Here is a 7,528-nt window from a genome sequence, read left to right on the forward strand (position 1 = left end):
GTCAGTATGGAAAGTTCTGATCCGTTCAGTTTTTTTCGTTGTGTGAGAGGGTGAAGTGAAAATAAACCGATGAAGTGGGGGAGGCGACGAAAAAAATCTACGACGGTTAACCTACGAAAAAAAACGAACGAAAGTGGTGGGACGAAAAAAAACCTGGAAGCGAGACTACCAACTGCTTCATTAAAAGTAGAGATATAAGATGAGGAGTATTTGCTTCTTAGTGTCTCTAAACAAAATCCACAACAATAACCTACGCGCGATGGGCGCCCTCTCGCGACGTCGACGTCATCACAGGTATACTGTGCCTGGCAGCCGCTCTCTCTCTCTCTCTCGTTTACTCCTCCTGGGGGCTAGAGTTAGCGCGGCTGCCGCCCCATCCCTGCTTGCGCCGCCTCTGCTCCATCGGCCCATTCCATCACCTCCGACGCTGGCCACTGGAGAAGGCGCCCCCCTGAGACCCTTTTCTTCCCCAAGCCTTCTGTCCTCGAGTTCCAGCCGACGTCCATGGTGGTTGCAGAGGATGGGAGCAAGGGGATGGCATCGAGGAGCTCCGCCCACTTCTTCGCGCCAGCCGCCGATGCAGCTCTGCCTCCATCCCCACGCTTGCAGCGACGGTGGTCCACGGCACCGTCACCATCTTCCTCGGCAGGAGCAACACGCCCGACGCTGCTCCGCTGTTGCCGTCAAGCGCTGCTTCGCCTCTGTCGTCCCTGCACTTCTGTATCCATCTTATTCCTGGAAGGTTCTTACGACAGGTTAGTTCCTGTACTTGACGGTTCCTTTAATCTTTATTCCAAATTAGTTGCAAGTAGGCCGTGAATGCATAGCATGGTTCGTTGGATGTATTGCTTGGAGATAGACAAATAAATAAATGCCAATGAGATGTTCTTTGTGTTGGATTCGTTGGATATTTTTTCCAAGGAGGTTGTTGCCGGAGGAAACTGCTAGCAAATGTGGAGGCTTCATAATTGAAACTAGCGCGCGAGGAGCTTGACTGATTGATTGTGTCTTGCAAGAGTCATGGACCACAAAGGTGGGCAGGTGACGGGTTTGTCGCTCTGCCCGGGTGCGCTCAGGACGGTGCTCCTGTTCTTGTTTTTGCTCTGGTTGATCTTTCCCATGCAGGCAGTTCGTATGACTGGAGCTGTTGCTTCTTGTTGTGCTTTTTAGGGTAAGCTTCTCTTTGTGTTTTGATTCATGGTGCTGCCGCCTGTGTATTTGCTGATGTGCTTTTGTGTTGCCCAGGTTCCTGTGAGGTGAGCTGGTTGCTTGTTCTCATTCCTGGGTCGGGCAACGGGTGTTCCTTTTAGTTTCATCTAAGTTGAGCTTCGTCTGCCATTGAGGTGTGGTTCATTCTCTCCATGTATGCATGTGCTGCTCCAGTGCTGTTTTATTAGTTATTTTTGTGGTGGGTTCGTGCTCGTCACAACTGTTATTCATCACACATTTGGTGGTCGTCTGCAATCTCATGTGCCCTTTGTTTTTGCCTTTGATTTAATATTTCAATTTATAATCAATGAGTCTGCCTTTCATCAAATGCCTAACTTTTGAATGGCATGAGCAGGTTCAGTGTACTACATGTGGAATGGTCTCAAATCTCTATGAGAATATGATGGACGGGCTTGACTGTTGAAATTCAGTTCATTGCTGTAGAGTGGCTTGATGGGGACAATAAGTCCAAATGTGATGGGTAAGTCCTATTTACCGCATCTATACACTTCTGTTGCTTAGTAACAAATTTTATAGGCTCATATTTTGACATAAGATTTAGAGATTATCTTTCTTTGCCATACATGTTGTGCTTAAGTTCTTAGAAACAAAATAAAAAAATCTTTTCAGAAAGCCATACAGGAACAAAAAAAAAACTGAAACGCTTATAAATAGCAAAAGAATGACATCTAAATCTGTACATACAATTTTGGTAATCTCTTCTATAAAGAATCTGGATGATTGTTTCAGTAGGTTAAAACTCTCTCTGTTCTTATTGCTGCTGTACACAAGCTGTTGACCTTGCTCTGTTTTCTTGGTTGAATTTGCAGACCGGGACACACATCCTGCTACATCCCAAAGTTTTTTTTCCTGATATAATGATGCTGAAAGAATCAGAAAATTCAGAGTCAATCCTGATATAGGACACTTTTTTGAATTTTTGCTGTTGGTGGTCGTCGTCGCAGCTCCTTCCCTCCACGTCGAAGACCTTATGGCTGAGCTTGTCTCATGGTGGTCGTCGAGCTCATCTGGATTGCGGCTGTATGTGTGCAATTTGGTATGAATATCGCCCTTCCCTCCCTTTCACTCTCCTACCCACCATAGGAACTTTTGGCACATATTCGATCCAGATGCATGATTATTGGTGAGATCTTTCGATGATTCTGTTAGCACTTTAATATGAACCTCTGGAGTATTGTTATGATTTTGTTAGCACTACCATACGCTGATTAGGTCATTTGTTGAGTTATTCCAGAATCTATTATGAGTTTCTTTGGTTGAAACTATCAGCTGTGCCTATGTTTAATAATTCTAAAATTAAGAAACAGTATGACAGAACGACCTAGGAGCCTCCACAGCGCTTTGCTGTCGCTCGCCGTCCGATTGCATCGATCGCAAGTCGTCTGGTTGTCTTCACTCGTTTCTTGGGCCGCTACTCTGCAGAACTCTCTAGCTCTGTTGTGGTTGATTGGGCTGGTATTGTAACCGGGCCGGTGCACTGAATTCATTGGCCTGTTTAGATGGTCCACGCCTTTCTTTCATCCCCGCACCCTGATCCCTCCCTCTCCCGTCCGAGTTGCCGCCGTTCTTCTCCTCCCCGCCAGCACCGCTCAGGCAGCCACCTCGCCTAAAAGATAAGGTCACGAAATAAAATCTCCATCGGTGGCGTCTCCTCTAATATTCCCGTGATCAGCGGGCAGTGAATACAGAGCGAGGCAGGCAACGACGGATTGGCCTGGGTGGGGAGATGCGGCCGACCAGGTCACGCCATTGTGCTCGCCTTGAACAATCAGGCGGAGGATGTGGCACGGTTTTTCTGGCGGGTGCCCGGTGGACCTATTCCGCTGCACTGCGTCGCCACCGGTGTGGGAGGGCAGTTACGCCGGCGTTGGTATAAAATGGCAGAGCTTCCGAGAGCAGTAGGATGGCGGTTCCAATAGCTGGGACGTGCGAGAGAGCAGAGGTCGAGCGTCAAGGTGCACTTCTACTCCGGCCGCCTCCAGCCGTGCAGAGGTCCCACACCACTGCATTCTTCGGGCGCTTCTCTGTGCTGGGTGATGGGAAGATGAAGATGAAGATGCGGATCATGGGTAGGCAGGTAAAACTGGGACTGGGTTGAGCACTTGAGGCTTGCCGCAACTGTAAGAGGCCAACATCTCCTACTAACATGCTTCTGTGGCTTGTGGTGGCTCGACACCTTCTACGGCAGACACATGTTCAAATCCCCATCGACTCATATATGGATGACAAAGCACAATGTTGTCGTTAGCATGAGGTAATTTTATTCTGCACCTATTCAACACTTCAGTTCCAGCAAGCATTTTTTGTAACCATGGACATATTATTTCAGTTTTATGGCTCTTGCCGGGGATCCATGTGGCCAGTCACATGGCTTGATCGAGCGACCTCCCATAGAACTTGCACTGCCTCCACCTAGATTCCTTGGTGATATATCATATATCTACTTCCGATCCCCTTTTCTTCACAAATCCATGACTCCGATGTATTTCCATGGGTTGCTACAAAATGCATGTATCTTGGTATGATGTAGATGAAACATGTCAAATATTCTTACACTATCTGCTTAATTTCCTCTCAAGCCAATCGACTTTGATTGGATGATCACTTCATTTTCTGCTTTGCTTGTCTCTGTCAAATGCAAATTTTGAGGTATACGTAAGAGCGGAAGATTGAGCTATTTGATTTTTTATCTTATATTTGCTACTCATAAGAACATGCATCAACTTATTTTTGGCCTCTTGTTCTTGTTGAGAAAATATGAGATGTCGCTTCTTTTGCCCTTCGAATGTCCAATGATGAATAGAAATTTGAAAAATGTAAAAATGTGGCAAGAGTGTACATTTTTTTTACGAAAGCTTTGATTATTACATTCTAAAATTGGGCGGGCGCGGCAACGCGCGCTATCATGTTCTAGTATATCAATATATCTGCTCCGTCTAGAGAGGATAGGGGGCTGCTTGGGCATGGCGCAGCAGGGCATGTCAATATAGTTTGGAGTCTGGGAAAGGGAGTGCTCTGCACCTAGGTAAATTAGCAACACGTACTCCTACTTCTCAAAATATGCATGTTTTGAATTAGTTTTTATTTTCTTAAGATCTCTATAGAATTTTTGTCTGAATAACTAAAAGTATTTGTTCAGAGTACTTTGATTTCTTAAAATTTTGGTCAATCAAAGATATATTCCATTTTGTTTCAGAATAGGATGTACTTTCCTTACAGGATAGACAACATGGATAAGAATGTGTACATAGCATCTTTTTATGGGTACATTCAAGCTTAAGGCTTTGGACATGTTTGAGGATACATTTGGTCCCTTTGACTGCGGCTCTATATTTTTTTCATAGCAAGTCAATTGGGTGTGCACAGGTTTTTGCAGAAGCATAGTATAGATGGAAATGTGACAAGAGTGGAGCTGCCCGTTAGGTTTTTAACCTGTTTTTGATCTTGTGTAATTACAAACTGTCCAGTCCCACAAAGAAGTTAAATCTTTTTTTTCCAGAAATTTGACTATAAGTTGGCTTCCATGGACATGCAGTACTCAACATATGATATCCTCCCGACTCTGACTGAACTATGTTTGATGCAAATTCAGACATGCTCTGCATTTTTTGGTAGGCATTTAAGCTCTAAAGACATAATTAATCAGAAGAAAAAGAGATCCTTCTGGTTTGCTAGCAAAAATATTTCTACACTAACTGATGCAACTGCTGGCAGATAGCAATGCGGGCTGCAGAGATCGTCTGCGTAGCTCTGCCGGTGTTGATGTTAATCCCGTCGAAGTAGCCGTCACAAATTCCAAGAATTGTTTCGACTTTGCGCTCATGAAATGCTTTTTGACTATATTTTTGTTTATTGATCCGAAGACAGGGATCAACTGAACTAATTTTCAGTTTGCGTGTCATACCTGGCCACTTGTCCAGTGTGACGTGTCCAGGATCGGACCCCAGCTGTAAGAGTGCATGAGTGAGAGCGAGGGAGTGATAAAAGGGGCAGCCAGCCGCCTGTGGCAGGGTATGCGATGTAACAGACTGTCAACTCATCCTAATCCTTCCTCTTGAAGCAATCCCCCTTCTTCCTCTCCAAGTCTCTCTCTCTCGCTCTCCCTCACCTACTCCCGATCCCCACCTCTCCGGTTCGTTACAGTTGGTAATCAGAGCCAAATCGCCCCGAAATTTTTCTCCCCCGCGCTGGTTGCAGATCGGTAACATCCACCGCGCCGGTGTGTGCTGCTTCGGCAAGCTCACACGAAATCCGTCACGGGGTTTGATCTCTTCCAAGCACGGCCACGGCGCCCTCCAAAGCTTCGGCGGCGACGCGTCAGGTACTGGCCGCCATGGACGAGGGCAACATCAACATCACCAAGATGCTCGAGTCCCTCCTCGCCAAGATGGACGAGCAAAAGGCGGTCCACGACAAGCAGATGGAGATTCAGGCCGCCTTCAACGCGCAGATCTCGCAGGACGTGCGCGGCCTCTCCAGGCAGATCGATCTGACACAGGCTGACGTCGACGCGACTCGCAAGACGGTGGAAGGCTCAGCATCGCCGTCGGGGTCGATCACCACCGTGCTGCACCAACCCGCCGCTCCGCAACAACCCCCACCACCGCCCCCGCCGCCTCCACACTCGCAGTGCGTGGCCACCGAACAGGGCCGCCTGGCGACCGCCCACGCGCGTCTCGGGGGCCATCGACCCCCGCTGATTCCCGTGCCTCCACAGGGCGGATTCGCGACCCCGGTCGCCGCTCCCTCCCCAACAGCGGGCCACTACGGCAATGACTACCACAAGCCACCGAAGCACGACTTCCCCCGATTCGACGGCTCCGCTCCATACCTGTGGCTAGATCACTGCCTGGCGTACTTCGAGCTCTACAAGGTCGCACCACAGAACTGGGTGGCCACCGTGGCGCTGTATATCGAAGGCCAAGCAGCGCACTGGCTGCAAGCATTTCGTCAAACACATCGCAGCACCATCTGGGAGGTCTTCACGTTCGTCGTGCTCGAGGAGTTCGGTGCCGACGAGTTCGAGGTGGTCATGCACAAGCTGCTCCAACTCCGGCAGACCGCCACGGTTGCCGAGTACCGCGCGGCGTTCGACGAGCAAATGTACCACCTGCTCGCGCTCGATCCGTCCATCAACACCAAGTTCTTCGTCACCCAGTTCGTCTTGGGCCTGAAGGACGAGCTACGCGCCCCGGTTCGTCTGTAGGCGCCCTCAAGCATCACCAGGGCGTCGGTGTTGGCGTGTATTCAAGAGGAGGAACTGGGCACGACGCACGTGCGCCCACGCATCACACCAGCGGGGCGACCCCCACCGGCGGCGGCTCCACCACAACCCCGGGCGGCCGCACCCAACCGCGCCCCCACGGACGACTACGCGCGCGAGCGGCAACTCCGTGACTATCGTCGTGCCAATAATTTGTGTTTCAAATGCGGCGACCGATACTCGCGGGAGCACCGGTGTGCGCAGCCCGCCCAACTGCTCACCATCAGCGTCGGCGATCACGGCGAGGTGCTCTCCGACGACACCATCCACGCGCTGCAACTCCTCGACGACCCCAGACCGGTCGCGCAGCCGCCAGCTCCTGCTGGGGATGCTCCTGAGTGCTGCCTCCTCTCGTCGCACGCTCTGGACGGCATGGACTTGGCGACGACGATCCGCCTGCGCGCACTGGTGGGCAATCAGGTCATGCTACTTCTCCTTGATTCGGGCAGCTCGCACAGCTTCGTCAACAAATCCTTCGTCGATCGTCTCGGGCTGGCGACAGAAGAAATGCCGCGGGTGGATGTGCGCGTCGCCAACGGTGACCGTCTCTCCTGCAACCGCATCGTCCCCGAGCTCAAGTGGTGGATGCAGGGGCATACGTTCGCCACACCGATGCGCGAGCTGGACATTGGCGCGTACGATGGCATTCTGGGCATGGACTGGCTTGCCCAACACAGCCCCATGACATGCCACTGGCAAGACAAGTGGGTCAAGTTCACCCACGACGATGAAGAGGTGACGCTCCGGGGCGCGCCCACCAAGGCGTCCACCACCCTTAAGGCGATCAAACCCGACGAGCTGCACAAGATGATCGCGGGAACGACGTCTGGGCCATGGCCATGGTGGACACGTGCGGGCGCGCACCGCCACCATGGCGCAAATGCGCCAGCCAGACGCCCCTCGCCGATCTCCTGGAAGAATTAGCCGACGTCTTCGTCGCTCCCCAGGGCCTGCCGCCCCATCGCCAGTATGACCACGCCGTCACGCTGGTGGAAGGCGCAGTCCCCGCCAACACTCGCCCGTACCGCTACTCGC

General features: G+C 50.8%; 1 long non-coding RNA gene across 2 annotated transcripts; it reads left to right on the plus strand.

Annotated features, from left to right (window-relative positions):
* Positions 1–368: 368 nt before the first annotated feature.
* On the plus strand, positions 369–3,857 carry LOC119269843. Of its 2 annotated transcripts, XR_005133760.1 has the most exons (6): positions 369–755; positions 925–1,171; positions 1,246–1,343; positions 1,565–1,690; positions 2,040–3,484; positions 3,560–3,857. It is a non-coding gene; the product is annotated as an uncharacterized LOC119269843 (long non-coding RNA). The 2 variants fall into 2 exon arrangements; XR_005133759.1 differs by having other exon boundaries at positions 369–1,171.
* Positions 3,858–7,528: the final 3,671 nt, after the last annotated feature.

This window comes from Triticum dicoccoides, chromosome 3A, assembly GCF_002162155.2.
Source record: "Triticum dicoccoides isolate Atlit2015 ecotype Zavitan chromosome 3A, WEW_v2.0, whole genome shotgun sequence".
In the NCBI taxonomy this organism is placed as follows: Eukaryota; Viridiplantae; Streptophyta; class Magnoliopsida; order Poales; family Poaceae; genus Triticum; species Triticum dicoccoides.